The following is an 18,803-nucleotide window of genomic DNA, read 5'->3' on the forward strand; positions in this document are numbered from 1 at the left end:
CTTCTGCATTAGTCTCACCATTTTGTAGAAATCTATGCAGAACACTTAAAAGCATTGCAAATAAATGTCCTGGTGTTCCACATCAATTTCAATTAGTTCTTTAAAGCACCCATAATAAACTCTGGCATTTTTGTAAAATCTCTTTTAACAGTTCTCCTCAAGAAAATGTTCCTCCCTTGTTTTTGGGTAAGGGAATTAGGAGATAAGCAGTGAATCTTTGTAAGTGACCATTTAAACAAAATGAATGTATGCACTCATCACTAGTGGGCTAATAAATTCACTAATGTACAATATGCACTAATCAGCCTTAGGTATCATTCACTTGTAAAAATGTTCTCAGTGCTCTTCACTGTAGATTTACCAATGTTGCCATGTGTTGTGGACAACATCTGAGGCTGATGGTTGAACTGAAGTGCCATCTCCTTCAGCACTTCATTTCCTCTGGCAAAGGCAGGACTCCCAGCTTCAAGATGAATGTTCAGTTTGCCGGAGTCCCGGCGCTTGGACTGTCATGCTAGTTTGAGTTCATCATCCCAGATAAAGGAGGTTCTTGCAAATTCCTTTTTGAACTGGTTCTTGTCCAGTGTTCTTGACACAAACTGCTAAAAATTTTCTGGACTGTTTCATTAGTGCTTAATACTGTTTCTGAAGTTGAAGCTAACACACATAGTTTATCAGTCATCTTGGCTTGCAGTACAAGCTATATAAATTCTTTTTCTCAATCACACCACTGGAAATTCTCTTCCTATTCCAAATTTCATTCGTTACTCTCCTCATTTGGATTTTGTGAAAGCTGTTGTCTGTATATGTTGTTCAGTCTTCTTGGCAGATAGAAGTAGTTCAAATCTGTGTTCTTGTCTGTGATGACCATAGGCTTGTATATTTTTTCATTTGTTTTGTTTTCCCAGGGGCAAGAGTCCAGACTAGGGACTGGTATTTTTATGATGGGAAAATTATATGTATATGTAATTTTATTTATCAGATGTCATACAGCTTGTTTCTTTTTTGTCTTCCTGCGTTTATAACAGAAGACTAAAGTAATGTTCTGATGATCAATTAAAAAGATATTAAATTTGGTAAGAAATTATGTTTAGAGTTTAGGGACTTCTATTTCTGCCCATAAAGGAAGTGAAATATGCATTGGGGGTCTTGGGCCAGAAGATGAACGAGGCAGTCTGAGGAGGGTTGTGGATATTGGTGCCTTAAAAGGTCAAAAACCCCTTTGAGAAGGAAAGAAATGCTCATTTTTTTTGCAAATGAGAAGCAGTGTGTCTAAGGGCACGATTGACTCAAGTGGTATCTAATTTTTCCTTATAATTTCATCTAGACAGTTTTTTTTCCTGTTCTTGTTCAAATCATCATCTTAATGATTTTAATTAACTTTCAGTTAACCTTAGCGAGAGGGTTATGTGATACACTTCAAAAAATTATTTCAAGTAGTTTGTCAGCAGTTTCTGAGCTACATAGTTTGGAAGAAATAACTTCAGATGATAATGAATAGAACATCTTAGATTAATGGTTTGTGTGGAATTCTTGGCTTGAAAGCAAAATGCTTTATGCAACAATGTTGTAATACTAGACTGAAACAAGAACTCTCAGTTCAGTAGTCCCTTGTCAGTAGAAAAAACTAATACACATAACATTCTTAATTTCAGGCAATATGCTCCAGTGAGTGAGTTGATGTCAATGTATAATATTTTGTATCATTTGGTGTCAGTCAGGAGGAAGCACACTAGTTATGGCATCTGATTTATTTTAATCCCGAGACCGTTGAGAGCATAGCTGTGCTTCGGATAAGTATTTTGGCTTGAAATGTTATTTCAGTGGGACAAAAGAAATGTCATGTAACATTCATGCATATGTGTGCATGCATTAATGTACACACTATATATTTGCATGTGAGTGGACTTTAACATTTCTTTGTGAGGTCTAGTTTTAAATGAAAATTGTTAAGTTGTATCAAAGAATAATAAAATGTTTCTAGAAGTGTTTCTTACAGTGGGCTTTAATCCTTGTTGGATTGTTACTGTAGCAGAGAAATATGAAGTTATTGCTACCAAAGTAAGTAGGGTTCTAGTGCTCTCATTTTCTTGGCATATAAGCATAACCTTTAATGACTCAGTACTAAACAGACCCAAAAAGCAACGATGTGTGTATTTCTGTGTATATTGTATGGATTAAATGAGAGAGGTTAATCCACTGCTTTTCTGTTTCAAGTGTCCTGTGAGCCAAATTGAGTAAATGCTGTAGGAAGAGTGGCTCTTTTATTTTCTGAGCCTCTGTCTTCTTGTCTTTCTGTTCCAAGAATGTATGTTTATAATAGTGTTCAAAACTATAATTATAGAAACACTTACTCATTATTAATGTTATCTTGCATTGTCCCGTGGAAGAGTTATAGCAGTTTGATACTAATGTGTTTATATAATACACATTTACAATTACAGCTAACTGTAAACCCTCTAGCTGGGCTCCAGTAAAGATGTCTTAAGAAAAATATGCCCAAACAAATTACTCTATTGCCAAAGTGTTGGCGGTGGGGATGGGGGGGCTTCAGGGGAAGCCTCTGTGAGAAGAGACCACGTGCTGCCCCGTGTTGAACACATTCAGTTCAGCTGGCTCCAGTGGATGCACCACAGGGCATAGCTGAGCTCCTTAGTGATGCTGGTGGCACCAAAAACAGTGGGCAGCAGCTGTGAGAGAGAGAGGAGTGATAAATATGAAAGAAACAGCTCTGCAGACACCAAAGTCAGTGAAGAAGGAAGAGAAGCAGGTGTTCCAGGTATGCGAGCAGAGACTCCACTGCAGCCCATGGAGGTGGTTCTGCAGTCCGTGGAGGACCACACTGGAGCGGATATCCATGCTGCAGTCCATGGAGGTCCCCATACTGCAGCAGGTGGACATGCCCTGAAGAAAGCTACAGCCTGTGGAGAGCCCACACTGGAGCAGGCTCCTGGCAGGAGCTGTAGCCTATGGAGAGGAGCCCATGCCTGGAGCAGATTTTCTGCCTGGAGCAACCTGTGGGGTACCCACACCGGAGCAGTACCTACCTGAAGGACTGTACTCCATGGAAGGGATTCATGCTAGAACAGTTCCTGAAGAACCCCATGGGAGGGACCCATGTTGGAGCAGTTTGTGAAGGACTGTCTGCCATGGGAGTGACCCCACACTGGAACAGGGGAGAAGTATGAGAAGGAAGAAGCAGCACAGATGAGGTGTTATGGACTGACTACAACCCCTATTCCCCATCCCCCCATGCCACTTGAGTGGGAGGAGGTAGAAGAGGTTGGGAATGAAGGAGTGATGTTGAACATGGGACAAGGGAGTGGGGTGGGGTGGGGTGAGGGGAAGATGTTTGTAGTTTTGTCTTTCTTTCTCATTATCCTACTCTTTATTTTTTAATTAGTGATCAATCAAATTAATTTTCTCTAAGTTGAGTCTGTTTTGCCCATGACAGTAATTGATAAGTGATGTCCATGTCTCTGTCTTAACCCATGAGATTTTTTTGTCCTCTTTTTCTCCCCCTTCCCTGTTGAGAAGGGGGAATGAGAGCACGGCTGGGTGGGTGTTTGGTAGCCAGCCAAGGTCAACCCACCAGTAAAGACATTCCCAATCCAATTAAACACTTGGATGAGATTTTTTTTGTTTTTAATAACACTTTTGATCATTGTGGACAGTAGCACCATTATTCTGATCTTGCTTATGTCACATTGATGGCATCTTCAGTTTTGGCTTTTTTTTAGGAAATAGCAAATTTAGAACATAATAATTTATGCCAATTTCTTGTAGATTTATGTCCCACAGGTATCTACAAACCACTTCTTTCCATTTGGAATGTAGTTGCAAAGATACTTTTCCAAACCAACTGCTTTAATTTTTTTTGTGTATTTCAGTACAGAAAATCAAATATGAGGTACTTACCTCACTTTGTTTGTTACCTCCCTAGTTATCTCAAAATAGCGTGTCGTTATACCAGTTTTGTTTTTTGCTACACTATGATAGCAGTCTTTATCATCTAGTTGGTAAATTTTCAGGGAGAGACCTTTATGCTTTCCTTCATGTTGCTTCACCATTGGAAGGCACTCTAAACATATATATAGCCGCCTCATTGCTTTTAAAACTTTCTTTTGTCATTGTGTGTATTAAAAAAAAAAAAAAAAAAAGTTGTGCCTAAATCCCTTTGCACTGTTGTGATCAGTACTGCTTCCTTATCTTGCTCATTTGTCCCATTTTTTATTTTGTGTTTACCCAGCAGTTCTAGTCTAGTGCCCCAAGGTCCTATGATAATGAAAGTATAACATAAAGAGTCTTCTGGAGCATTTCTTCCTGCATTTCTGATCTGATTTTTGGTTGATCTCCCAGATGCTTATTTCTTCCTCTGGCCTATGTCTGCTCTACTCACTCCATAGTCCCATTTAGGTTCATGTCCCATTCAGCTCATCGTGGCCAGTCGGCATGTTGACATTGTGATATTCCCGCAGAGTACTCTGATACTTTACATTAAAACTCAAAACTGTAGCTTATTCTGAGATGTTTATAGGAAGAAATGCAGGCAGAGTGTGTGAGTGCAGTAGTGAAGCCGTCTGTCTGATACCTGGCAGTGCATCCTAGAAGAGAAGAACAGAATAACAGAGCAACAGAGGTGCTGGTTTGATTAAAGGGGGGGGGGGGGGGGGGGGCAGGGGCAGGGTGTACAAGATGAAGAGTTTATGTGTGTAAATATATATATGGACACATATATGTGTATGCATGGATGCCAGTTTACCGATTGAGAGCAACTGGCATACAGACAGCAGTGAAGAGAAGAGAATGCAGGGTCAGAGCTCTGGAGCAGTGGCAGTGAGTTAGGTAGGATCTGGAGTAGCCTGAGGAATGAGCAGAATAAGAGTTGGGAAAACAGATGAGTAAAAAACAAAAGCAAACAAAACAGAAGTATGCAAACCACAGCAAAACAGAATTGAGATATTTCAGTGCTTTGTGTTAGTTTATATACTGATACAGTAAGTCTTGTCACTGACAGTGATGCAATTAGAATTTTACAGATTACTGTAAGAAATGCAAATGCTGTCAAGAGTCTGCTCTATTTATCATTTGCTGGATGTAATTTCTGTTCATGTCCCATGTATTTTCTTACAAAAGACTGTGTTCAATTGTGTAAAATCTTTCTACGGTGTTTCACAGTTCCAGTTGATTTCTGAAGGACAGTAAGCATTTTTCTTTGATGCAGTGGTTGGTTTGATATCACTGAAGGGATGTCACTGCATTTGCAATGAATCACTGGCATCAGCCTTTCATTCATTTTAGAATAGTTCAAAACCAATTATAAATCAAATCTTCACAGACTGCCATTCAGTGCATTGAAAGGATGTTTTCAGCAATGAAGACCTCTGTGTTTAATATAGTGCTGGTCAAAGCCAGGATGAGGATTCTGTTTGTGCTATTTGAAGTGATAATATGTGATTTCCATGGCTATATGTAATTTTTTGAACACCCAAATCTTGGTTTTTTTTATCCTGAATATCTAGTGTTGCTTAATGTTTAGTAATGTCTATGCAGTATCTGCAGAAAATGCATATATTGCTTATATTAATTATTGTTTAAAATGGCCTTTTAATACCTAGTTAGCAGACATGCATAGCTAGCAGATGTTCCATAAACTGAGATACTGATTTAAAGAAGTATTTTAATATTATAGAATGTGAGGTAGTTATGAGAAAAATGTACGTTGTTGTTTAATTGTGCGTAGAAGAGTTGTGATCCATTTTAAAAAGACAAAGTGATTTGTTGGCTAGTCTATATTAAAGCCAACTGCAATGTCTTACCAAGTAAAGTTATAGTACTTTGACTTTCCATTGAGGTGACTATTCTATCATTAGGTCTGTTTTTAACACTGCACTGTGTTTGTGTTCTGTGTTAGCAGGGATGCTTTTCTTCTGTTTACATTCATATAGAAGAGAATTAGATATGTTTCTTATTCAATGCTGTTTCTCCCAGATTACTTTAAATAGCTGCATTTTTGATTCATTTGAATGCTAGCCAGAGATAACGTGAAGTACTGTCAAGGTGTGTGAGTTAAACCTTGTTCACTGTGTTCCAAGTTAACATTTTCTAGCAGAATTTTCTAGACCTGGAACACTAGCATGTTTGGCATTTTATTGCATATCCAGGTAATATAGCTGCAGTCATTAAGGACATGCCTTTTCTGCAAGCAACTCCAGCTCATGTTGACACATTCAAGCCAGTTTTGAATAAATAGCGTAAGCTGATATTGGTTGCTATTAATATGGTGCAACATGGAGGTCAGCCTGAGCAAACCACTTGAGTGTGCACCCAGCTAGCTTTGTGCTGCCATGGCTACAGTGCAGGCACTTAGAGAGGGTAGATACTTTAAAAGCATACCTAAAGACTTGGTGAGTGGTGCACTTAACAGAATTGTTTAACAACCAAGACAATGCCATCAGCTACATCTGATACCAGAACAGCTTGTTGTGATAACTTACAGAAATATTACTGTCATTTTTCTAACTTCTCACCTGACTTTAGATTTCAGCACCTGGCACAAATACTGGGTTTATTACAAATACTGAGCATCCGATATTCTTGCAAAGGGAAGTAAAAGATTAATCGGCATCCGAGTCTCTGATTCTGAATCACTGACTGCCAATGTTCCTAGCTTGCTTGATAGGCCAACTAGGCAATTTATTTGAATGTATTTTGCCTACACGCCTAGTTGGGCACCCAAAATAGTTGGGTTAATATGCTAATGATTTATTTAATCTTTTGTTCTAGATGTTCTCTATGTATGACTTCTGTTTTACCCTTTTTTCTTCTTTTGTAGAACAGAGTATTTTGAATATAAACAGTGTGGTTCATGAGATAATGGTCAATGTAGATGACTGACTTTCAAATTTCATTTGAAGGAACAGGCTTTTCTGTAGTATCTGTAACTGTAACTTGCCAGGAGGAGGAAAACAGTTGTCCTGTTTTCTTATGCATTCCAGCAGCCCTCTAATGTTTGAGTGCAAAAATGCAGAATGTGCTGCAGCTCATGGAAGTGAGTGGGAGACTCTACATCAGGATCTACCAGTAGCTGATAAAGATTTGTTAAAGATGTTTGATGGGAAAATGGTGATATGATAAGTTATGACTACTTTAATGTTTGAGGAAATCTCCTCTTCCATAGAAGTCAGATAGAGGCTGTTATGGAAGGTCTGGGAATTCACTTCTCGTTAAACCAGAGTATTCTCAAAGCAACCTGGAAGAGAAAGTTGACTGCTGAGACTATTTCTTTGTAACACCACATAGTGCCACACAGTGCTAAGCAAGCCCTCCAGCCTAACTCATTTACCTAGCTGTGATTACATGTTTCCTGCTGAGGTTATATATAACACCTGCCATCATATATGCTGAGAAGCAGCTAACGTAATAAGCTAGACACTGGAGCTGGGTTTGAAATGGGTTTTTTGACAACAAAAATGTTTAGGATTACAAAATTTTACTGTTACACATTGGAAACCCAGTCTCCTTCCCATTTTCCACCCATAGTGCCCGACACTGTCCTGTGGTTAAGTGCATCAGAATCTTGTTTCAGGTTTCCCTGCTAAATTAAAAGTAGAAGTACAGTGAATAACAGGACTTCTGTTTTTGTGTCTATTTTACCTCCCTGGAGTATTCATGAGAAGTTCCCTCAGATGAGGTAGGAGTATCCGAAGAGGAGAGAGAGAAAGTGAGGCAGGACAATCCCAACAGGAGGGAGAGAAAGTGCTTCATGTTGTAGAACCAGTAAATAATGCTTAAAGTATTTTATCAAGAACTCGGGACAGCTCCCTTTGCATTATCTTCTGGTGAACTGCCATTTTTCAGCTGGAATATTGGTCTTGAAAAGAAAAAGTCAGTTGCTTCTAGTGGAGGCTCTTGGGTCAGAAAAGGCCACACAGAATGTAATTTTCCTTCCTGGGGAAAGATACGGCTGAGACATGGAAATGTACCTCAGGAAGCTTTAATCTAGGTAATTTGGGACACCATAGTAATACAAATGAGGTAGCACTTGCTTTAGCATAGGGTTCACTAGCTATTCACTCAGTGCTGAAGGCTATGTTGCTGTACCATCCCTGCCATGGGTGTTTTACTGAAACCACTGCAGTTTTTCCTGAAGTTTCAGCAGACAATTTTTGTGCTTGTTTGCCTGGCTATTCTACTGGAGAATGAAAATACTTAGAGAGTGAGAAAAGCTCTGACCAGTAAAAAGCCTGTAAGGACTGTGAATAAACAGTGAGTCTGAAGATGCTCCCCTAAGAACTGCACTCACTGCATTGCAAGGTCAGGAGGAAGGGGAATAATCAGAGTATTCCTAAATAAGCTTTTTCTTGTTTAGTAATTAATCTACTGGAAAAAAAGCCTCTTAATTTCTTGCAGTCTTCAGGGCTTTTCTTTCAGTCTCATGCTTATCCCATTAGATTTCTTCTCATCCATCCTGTCCTTTAGAAACTAATAAAGAGTGGATCAAAACCTTTCCTTGCATGTACAGGCTTCAAAGTGTGTAATGCGCATGCCTCCATTTCAGGGCCTAAGTCAGTTATTTCCTGAGTTAGAAGTTTATTTTTTAAGCCAGTTTTATATGACGAGATCATAGTCATAGTCACAGTTAAAATGTCAGTGAGCTGGAGATGGACTCTCACTCCTCTTTAGGAGTGCAAACATGATTCCTCAGGGAATCATTTACTTGGCATGTTGTTTTAAGGCTTTTTTTCCTGAAATTGAAGAGGGAATTGTTGTCTCAATTAGATTTATGGGAGATTTTTTTTATCCCTTCTTACAGCACTTAATTTGTTGGCGCAGGCATTGATGACTGATAGTATTTTTGTTAGCAGCTCGAGCTGTGACTATAGGAAGAGCAGCCAAAAAGTCATTGATTTGAGTGATTTGAGGCAGAGGTCATTAAATGCTGCATCAGAAAGCTCTTTGGCAAACCTATCATTCACAGAGCACTTGTTCTTTGGGTTGGATTTGAAATTACTCTGAAGTGTAAGACAGTGATAAAGAAAGCTTCTTCCTCATCAGTGTCAAAAACCAGGCCTGTATTCTGACCAAACTAGTATTTGATCAAAGTTTAACAGCAATGTATTTTTAGCATCTCCCTTTGTCTTCCTCCTTTTACCAGAGAATTGTGTGTTTTAAATTACTTCATTAACCTTAATCAAGCCCCACAGGGAATACTCTATGTAATACTTTGAAATCTGATACATAGTACAAGCGTACTGGAGAATGTTTATAATGCTGCAGAATGAAGTTTCTTTACTTAGCATGTGGGCATAAACAACATTTTTTTCAATGAAAGGAATTGTTTCAGCCAAAAGCAGTACATGCAGGAGACTGTATAGCCACCTAGAAGTTCTACTTGCAATGCGGCTTCAGGTAACTGCAGATGTCTACACTTTTTTGTACTTTTGCTCTCAAGTTGAGGAGAGTCACGTGGCAGTATGTCAGGTGGCAAATGTGGCTGCGGAGTGAGGTTAGTACATGAGCAAAATGAATGGATTGTATTCAAGTCCTTTTGCTTTTGAAGCAACCAGATTTCCCAACATATCAGACACAGTCTTAATTCCCTTGTATATGTTTGCAGAACTCAGAGGCCTGAATTCTATGAGCTGAATTAAAGACCTCAGTACTTTTGTTCTCAGTGTTAAAGCAGTATGGTTACTTGCCTTATCAGCTAAAATAATGCTTTCTTCATCTAGAAGTCACAACATTTCTAATCAGCTGCATTTCAGTAGCACAAAGGAAAAAAAAGAGTACTGTCTGGACCTCACAGAAAATTTAGTGATGTACACAGCCATTTAATTATGAGAAAACAGGTGCAGGTAATTATCCACATCATAATGTTGCAGCAGCTAATAATATTAAATATTTGTGATAATTGCATGCAAGCAATTGATCACAGTTCTGTGCTTCTCACATGATACAGATTTGAAAAGCACTTTTCAATACGTACATATTCAAATCAGAACATAGAAGCGACTTGATACACTTTTCTCACCAGTGACTTCATATACTATGATTTTGCATTAAGTTCAAATATGATTGTATTGCCACTTAAATTTTTACTACTTCATTTTTTCCCTTACTTTAGATGGCAGAAATGTCCTTCTGCCAAATCTGAGTTCCTGATTTCCCCATGCTCTTAAAGTCTTTACCTCTCCTAGGTGTCATAGTCAACTCTTGTGTCCCTCTAGTTTCTGCTGGAGCAGGACTTGGCAGGATATACTTCACAGTTCATTAGCTGCTGTTGCGACATTCAGCTCTTCCCAACACCCCATTTTCAAATCAGAAAAAAGTGAGAGTCAAAAAGGCATGTAAAAACCCACAAAAGGATAAGAGTGAAATTAAACTGAAAATAATTATAGTGGAAACTCCTTGGCAGAATTACAGAGTGGAACATCGTCACCTATTCCTGGAAGCACTATGCAAGTCACACTGCAGCGAACGAAGAGTTTTCCAAGTGCCTGGTACATATGCACCGAGCATTGGGGCGCCAGCCTGAAATCAGGAGTCAGATGCTGTTCTTCCCAGAATGTCTGTCTCCTGCAATTGCACAAGAAATATATCAAACACATAGTGACAACAGGATGATGCTTAATGTATTCTCTTACTTCTCATGTGTTGAGAGCCACAAAAAAAAAAAAAAAAAAAAAAAAAAAAAAAGGAGGGGAACTGGGAATTTGCTAAACAGGCAGTTTCTTTTATGCAAGAGCTGTGTGATCAGACCACTGCTCAAAGGAGCTAAAGATGCTTCTTTCTGAAGCTTTTTGAAATTCATATCTTGCAGTTGCAAGGAAATGACCCTATCCCCAAGATGAGAACCTAAGTTGTTCGTTAGCTCTCCTTTTGCTCATGGGCTATTGTAGAAGAGAAATCAACATGAGAAATCAATCTCTAGAATAGAAATCAAGATTTTTCAGGCACTTGGAAGACTCTGGAAGGACAGCAGGTCCCTGGTGCAGTCTTTTACCTCTACAGTATTTTAGTTTTCAGTTAATAGGAATTAAAGCTAATTACTGTTTGAGTGGCAGACAACACTGACCCTGTGGTTCTCACATCTTAGGAAACGGATCCTACCGCTGTACTGCTACTTAAAATGGTGGTGTCATGATCTTTTACAAGTGGTATCCCAAGAAGGAACTGAATGAGAGGACAGGCTTTCAGAGAAGGATTCTGGACTTTTCTGTATCCCAAATAGGGAAGGGTGCTTTTATAGGAGCTAGCAAGGTACCTGAAGAAAGGGATGTAAAACTTGCTGCTTTCTTGGCATTTCCTTATGGGGTTTCCTTATTAAGCATCCACACATCAAATGAAATTACTGTGAAAGGTCTAGGCTGTGTTGGTCTTGTTCTGAGGACATTGGTGGGGATATTGTGCGACTGTTCTTGCACTAGTGCCTGAGGGAACTGATTAATCCAAAAAGCATCATGCAGGACAGCATGAAGATGCTACCTGAGTTCTGGAAGCTCATCATGTGGCAGCACTATCAATGATTACGTGCCTGAAACAAGAAGTCATCATGTCTAGAGTAGACTTGGTCAGTCGCAGCATCAAGCTCTCTTCATGAGTGCACAAAATGGTATGTGAAATTTAAGGCAGCCTGTGACATTTTGCAGTGGAATAAATTGGTGTACTATGTATAAAGAGATATGTTATCTTCAGCAATAATACTTCAGTGTTACACGTGTTGTGGTGTGTTTCTTGCCGTGTTTAAGTTTAGCACGAGGTACGTTTGCAAAGGCAGAAAGTTGTTTGAAGAAATGTCAATTCAGGCATTTTACTTATAGCTTGTAAAATGTAAGGAGATTCACTGAGTGCATGGCAGTTTCCACCCCCCCACCCCCCCAGCCTTTTAGTGTAGTAGTGACAACAATTATATAATTAGTAAGAAGTTAATTATTATTTTAGTTACAGCAAGGAAAAGCTATATTTTGCAAGGGCATGTTATAGTGCCTGCTGAATTTAAATTACCCATGGTAAAGGTTGTAGTGTGTCTACATCCAGCTGTACTTTTAAGTTAACATAAAGTATTAAAACAGGTCATTTTACGTCCTGTGCAAGTCTATAAAGAAGCAAAGTTTATTTAAAAAAAAAAAAGAAAAAAAAAAAAGAAAGAAAAAAGAAAAAGCCCTTGGAATACACAGCTTGGATATGCTGTGCATTCACCAGTGAAGTCAATCATTAGGATTTCTACAAGTATAAAATGGATTTATATTAGGTGTTACACATCTATGTCAATTAATGTTGTACAGCTTCCCCTTTAGTTCCATTATTCTTTTCTCCTCCTCTTCAAGCTATGCGTATTGGAAAATGCCTCCAACTCTGATCTGACATTCTCTGTAGTATTAAGGTTTGGATTAGACGCATTCTTTTTCTGTCAGGTTATTCCCCTTCATAGCTGGTAGAGGTAATTTTCGCTAAACAGCAGTGATATTCTGACTTAACAGCAAAAGGGTCATAAAAAAATCCTCTCCAAAGTGGATTATTTCTGGAATTTGAAATCTAAAATCGTTATGATCTGCTGAAAGATATTCAGCTCTGCACATGAAATTATACAGACATAAATAAAAAGTTTTGTGTGTTTGTTTCCCATTAATAAATTTCCCTTTAAAGTTCCAGGAAAGAGCTCCTCTGAGATCTTTTATTTATCCATATCACTGTCATTCAAATGAAAATACTCTTTTGGAAAAGCTAGTTCTTTACCTGTAATATGGAAGTAAAAACTGATACTACAGTGAGGCTTCAGCAACTAGGGTGCTCCTATTTATCTTTTGAGTTTCGCAAATAGAGCCTATCCTGTGTAATGGAATATAGAAAATCCTCTGGTGTAATCTCAGGTTGTCTAGTTTCTTTTGCTGGTGAATTTTGTTCATATTGAAAAGAAAATGTTTGAAGTTATGTAACCTGAGGCCAGTATTTTCTGTGCTAATAGGTGGGCTGCATTTATGATGAAGCTGTGCATTTCCTTTACTTTGCAATTTAAGAGCCTTTCAATACTATTGTAAGGCTGAAGCCTGACATCCTTTTTTTTTTTTTTTTTTTTTTTGTACTGTATTTGCTACATGGCAGTTTGTAATGAAAGGAAACTTTAATTTCCAAAAGATTTATTCACTTTTGTAACTTCAAGATTCTGTTCTTGTTCATGTTCTGTACAGTTCATGTGCTATAAAATTTCTTGCGAAAATATATTTATTTGCAAGAATTTCATTCTCTCTTTCTTTGGCTTTGAGCCCAGTATGTGCATGATATTTCTGTTGTCTGGAATTCTTCATAGCGCCTCTCTAAATTCTGCTGAATCTGCTAGCCACAGACGTTACATTTTGCATCAGCTGTTGTTTGTTATTGTGTGCCAAATTACTCTATTTCCACCTCTAATTCAAAAGACACTTTTTTTAAGCGTTATTATTTTTCACAGATTCGTTTCCTAGCTAAAGCTTTGTTGGTGTACTGCATTTTAGCATATCAGTGGTGCGGAGTCTAGGGAAGCATAGACTGTCAAATTCCCTAAGGGATTCTGGGATATCCTTTTTTAACTTAATAGTTGCCTGAGCTTTGCTTTGCCTATTAAAATGTGTTCCTTTATGTTTTTCCTCATTGAAAGAAAATTTGATGGAATATTTGAAGATAGGTCTAAAAAACCACATGCATTAATATTTATGGTGCATGTATTCTAGAAGGCCTGAGTAGCAATAGGATATAACTGCGTTGATGAATTTCAATACATCTGCTGAGCCACAGGATATTCTGAGCAAGGTAGTTGCCTTTACTTTGAAACAAACACATGAAAAGATTTGGTTTCATTTGGCTTCCACATGCACAGATGCATTACTTACATTCAAGATAAATAATGTTACAATCTGCTTTTTTTCAAGGTGTTCTTCAATACTTAATACAAAGCTTTATAACACGTGCTTCTTTCCATGTCAAGATTAAATTGTGAAAAAGCATGTTTTAAGAAACTGATAACAATTTTTGGCAATTTTGGGGTTGCTAATCAAATGTAAATAGCAGCAGATGACACCAAGTCTTGTCCTCATCTGATAGTCTTTGTCTGCAATTCTGAAGTTTGTTATACAAGACACATTAATTATAGCACAGTAATTGAAAGTGTAATTACTCTTTTTCTTTCCGCAGTACATTCTTTATTATGGTATCAAAAATAATTTTGCCTCAGATATTCTCATGGTCCTTTAAAAGAGCCAAATCTCATTGTTGGAAATGAAATTTCAAGTAAATTTTGAAGTGTCTTTATGGAAGATAAATGTTTTATTATAATAAGATAAAACTTCCTGATTTAAATTATGAGGACATCATACTTAAAACTTGAACAGCATGTTGATTTTTAGTAAGACATTGTATCTGACTGTGGGCTAAAGCTGGATTACAGTTATCCTGTCCATTACTGCCACTGACTTCACCTGGGACTCGTTTTCTCACGCTAGGCTAGATATATGCAAATGATCACATCTAAAGTTGTGATGGACTGTATTTTGTGAGTGTAAGTTGCTTGTAAACCAAAATAATAATAAATTTTTATGAAAAGAACACAATAAAATATTTTTTCTGTGTTATTTTTCCCTCTCCACCTCTCTTCCTCCTTCTTCCACTGCTTTCTAATCCTTTTTCAGTAACAACAAAGAGAGAGTAGCCTATTCTGTATAGTTATTTTACTGTAGTTCAGGGGATTCTATCTATAACGCTGTACATTGAGGAAACATATATGTAGTTTTACTTTGCAGTTCCAAATGATCTGTAAGGCTCCCTGAAATATTTTTATTTTGAGACTCAGATAGGAACATACGTCTTAATTTTATTGAAGTTCTTTTGGGATAAGAGAAGGATTTTTTTGTTTTTGTTTCTTGACAAGGAACACACTACATGTCTTGATAGCTTAATTAGCTACATCATACTGTAAAACAACATTTGGTTGTTTAAGGATGCAGGAAACTTAAAAGACCAAATCAGCATTTCCTGAAACCTTTCTTGAAGAAATTAAATCAGAAAAAAGGCACTTCCAGCATACGTACAGTTACCTTGGCTGGGGGAAAGAACAAATGCAAGAGATTCATCTGGAAAAGGGTACTTAGGAAAAAAATTAGAAAAATTACATACTCATTTTATGGTCTTGTGGTAGGTACTGGGTGGTTTTTGTTGATGTCAGGCAAATTTCTTAATTTTCTGTTTTACTGAGCACGCTGTCAATCAACAGGTAGCCTTGAAGTCTAGTTCAGGACACCTAGAGCTAGTTGCACAGGATCATGTCCAAGTGGGTTTTGAATGTCTCCAGAAAAGGAGACTGCATGGCCTCTCTGGGCAGCCTGTTCCAGCGCTGTGTCATCCTTCTAAAGAAATGATACGGGCTACACCGCTGTTACAGTCTACCTCCAAAACAAAAAGTATCAGTTCACCCCTATCATTTTTTTTTTGTTCTATCACTAGCATGAGATCTAGGAGGACTATAATGCTTTTGCATGATAGATAAGGGATCAGTGGTTGTCAGGGTAGCGATAGATTTCTTGCATCAGTTTTCTCACGGAAATTAATGAAGTCCCTCTCTAGCTGTTATACTGAAATCATTTAAAATGTGATGCAAGTGTTTAACCTTTTTGTAACTGCTCATGCAGAAGGCCTGAAGCAATAGTTCCTTGTTTTGGTCAGTGCCGTCTCGTGTAACAAATGTGATATTTGTCAGTGCTGCTTAGGGTTTCATTTCTTACTGAAGTTTGTACAACTGGAGAGGAAGTATATACGCCTATTTCCTGTGGATGAGCTGAAATGAAGCCTAGTTTTTAGGTAGTTTCATAAATACTTATATTAACTTGACCAACATCTTCCTTCCCCCATTAGCAAGCAGTAAGGGTTGACTGCTGCTTAGGGAAAGGGTGTTTAGAAGCCAAGGGTGACCAGAGCATCAGCTGTGCCCTCACAGATGGGCGCAGTCCCACAGCATCTGAATGCAGCCAGTAACAGGTGTAACACCTGCTAGTGGGATCCAAGGAAAGCCCCAGGTCTAGGACACAACTTGGGGGCCAGGGACAGGAGCCAAAGGAGAAGGGGCTGTAGACAGGGCTGGGAATGGGCACTCCACCAGCATTGCTGGGACAGGGACTGACAGCTCAGGGCTGAGCTGAAATGGGGCTCCAGGGGCAGGATATGGGGTGGAACAGTACGGCCTGGTAGTGTCCTTGGGAACCTGGCATCACCTTCTTCCACATCACCAGCAGTAAAAAAACCAAAAACAAAACAACACAAACCAACAGAAAAAATTAGTTGGGTACCTGATTCATTTTACTGTGCAGCCTCATAGGACAGAAATGGGAAGGCACAGTAGGTATGCGTGGACCACTGTCAGTAGCAGTACTGGTCTATAGTGGCTTAAGAGCAATTTTGGCTACAGAGGTAGGCCTTGAAATGCTTCCTAGACTAGCTTCTGTGGTTCTACCCGATACATTACTTAATAGATGGCATATCAATAATAGCTGAAACAATTCTTTACCCATTTAAAAAAAAAAACAAAACACAACAGCTGCATTTGACTGTAACAAAATTTCATGTTATACCTAGAGAAACTAAAGGTTATTGAAGGTTATGCATTAAGAAATGTCTCCTGAGAAAAGACCTTTTCTTCCATCAGCGTTATCTTTTTTGTTTGTATAGCAAAAGTGGGAAACAGTTTATTCCTGTTTTAGTTAAAGCAAAGGGGTGTATGGTGGGGGGTAGAAGATGTTAGTAGCAAGATGTTTCCTGTGAGTCAACCAATAAAAGTGTGTTCCCTCACTGCAAGTTGATGACCCTCATATCTCTTATGCTTGCTAATGCCAAATACTGCTTACTACTGTGTAGTAAACAGTCTTTCTGCTTCTGGCTTCAGGTAATTATAATAAAATAGTAAACCACATATTAACAGCTTCAACAGGCTTGGTTTTAACATACCTGTCAAATAAATAATAGTACGCTGTAAACTAAGTATTTGGAATCAATATCACATAGGTAGTATGGTCTACTTTTCAGGAAACAAGAAAATTAATCAAGGACATAGTAAACATGACTAAAAAGTTACTATCGGTTTCACTTTCACGAACAAAATGGACTCTAGATCTCACTTTTATAGATGCTATGTCCCTATTTTTGTTTCGGTTCTGTGTGACAATTACTGTCCTTGTTTCACGCTTGTTATCCTGTGTTCCTAGTGCAAAAGCCTGTAAATACAAAAAACAGGGCAGGGTTTGATAAAAGTGACATTCACCACTGATGACTATTTGGGACTCATTTATCATGCAAAATTAACCACAAATGGAACATAGCGTGGCTCTCATAAGCAAATTTCTTGTTAGCGAGCATTAATAAAATTTACACTCATTTATGCAAGAATGCCAAATGTTTTTCCAGAAATGAGTAACACCTCATAACAATCATGAGACCCTGTGATATCCTGCATAATTTACAGACAATCTAAATGACCTACGCTGGTTAAGTGACTCACTTGAGATGAGTCAGTGGGAGACTGTGAAATGAAGCTCAGAGGTACTTACACTGGTTCATGGTTCCTAACAGGATGCCTATGTTGTTCCACTCTAAAACACCAGTGCTGACTCAAAAGTCTGCAATACACCTTTAACTCAAGCTTTCATTGAAATAAAAAACAACCTTAATGAAAGATGCATTAGTAAAATACAATTTTTTTATAATGGATACATGTAGTCAGCATTGGGTAATTACTGCAAAGAAATGCACTAGAAGCAGCGCAGGTATCCCTGCACAAGACAGATGATGATGTGGCTGTGAACGTTGCGTATCTCTCTCAGCCCAGTGAACTTCAGCTCACTGTTGACTCAGGTGAAGTTTTGCTTTATATTACTGGCAAAACAGTATTCTTATTCTTTAGGGTTTTTTTTTTTTTTCAGTTTTAGGAAGCCTGAGCTACACCTCTTCAGCCTTTACCCAGAGACAGAGCATTGTGTCAAGTGCTCCAAATTTGAGGGTTACGCTCCAGATTAACTTTACTTTGCAGTCATTTATAAACATTAGTATTCTGATATTACTTGACAATAGTACTAAATGTATTATTTTAAATTTCTAAGTATTATCAGGTGATGCAGATTTGTGATGCAGATTGCTTTTGAAGGGCTAGAAATTTTCTTTGACAATTGAAATTTCTAAGTCTCCATTTCCAAGTCTGATTTTAGAAACTGAGTCATGGGTGCTAGTCATGCTTTTCAGCATCTTTGGTGATGATTTGCAAGACTTCATAATCTCTTCTTACCTAGGATCAATTTGGCCATTTTGAGGCTAAAAGCTGCAGAATGTTTGTGTGAAGATCTATGGAAGAGCAAAGCAGAAGGATAAGGAAAAATATAGAGAGCTTTTAGTAGTGTTCAGCAGAATTATTTCCACTGGATTTTCTAGTAACATGCCAAATATTTTTTTTTAAATAGTGAATGTTTATATTACTCTATTATCATATTAGCTGAGCTTTTGTGACATATCCAACCCTAAAATACTACTTATCTCTGCTAGTTAAGTACCGGAGCCATTGCTAAGTAATTACAGTACTAAGTATGTATTCCTCCTCACCCTCTGACAATTTAAATTAGGGGGAAAAAAAAAATAAAGATGGGGAAGGATTGAGGATTGCAGGTTTCTCTCTAAGTCTTAGTAACCTTACTAACTGAGGTTGATAGTGTAAAAGGAAAAACAGCTAAGTCTGTAATTGCTGTCCTATCTGAGACAGATGGACAATCACAAATAATAGTAGAGTGACTACGTGT

At 38.1% G+C, this 18,803-nt stretch overlaps 1 protein-coding gene across 9 annotated transcripts in view; it reads left to right on the plus strand.

Moving 5' to 3' along the window:
* Positions 1–18,803, plus strand: part of PTPRM (protein tyrosine phosphatase receptor type M) — a 481,749-nt gene that overhangs the window by 110,350 nt on the left and 352,596 nt on the right. The window lies entirely within an intron of this gene.

Source organism: Falco biarmicus, chromosome 3 (genome assembly GCF_023638135.1).
Source record: "Falco biarmicus isolate bFalBia1 chromosome 3, bFalBia1.pri, whole genome shotgun sequence".
NCBI classification, from domain to species: Eukaryota; Metazoa; Chordata; class Aves; order Falconiformes; family Falconidae; genus Falco; species Falco biarmicus.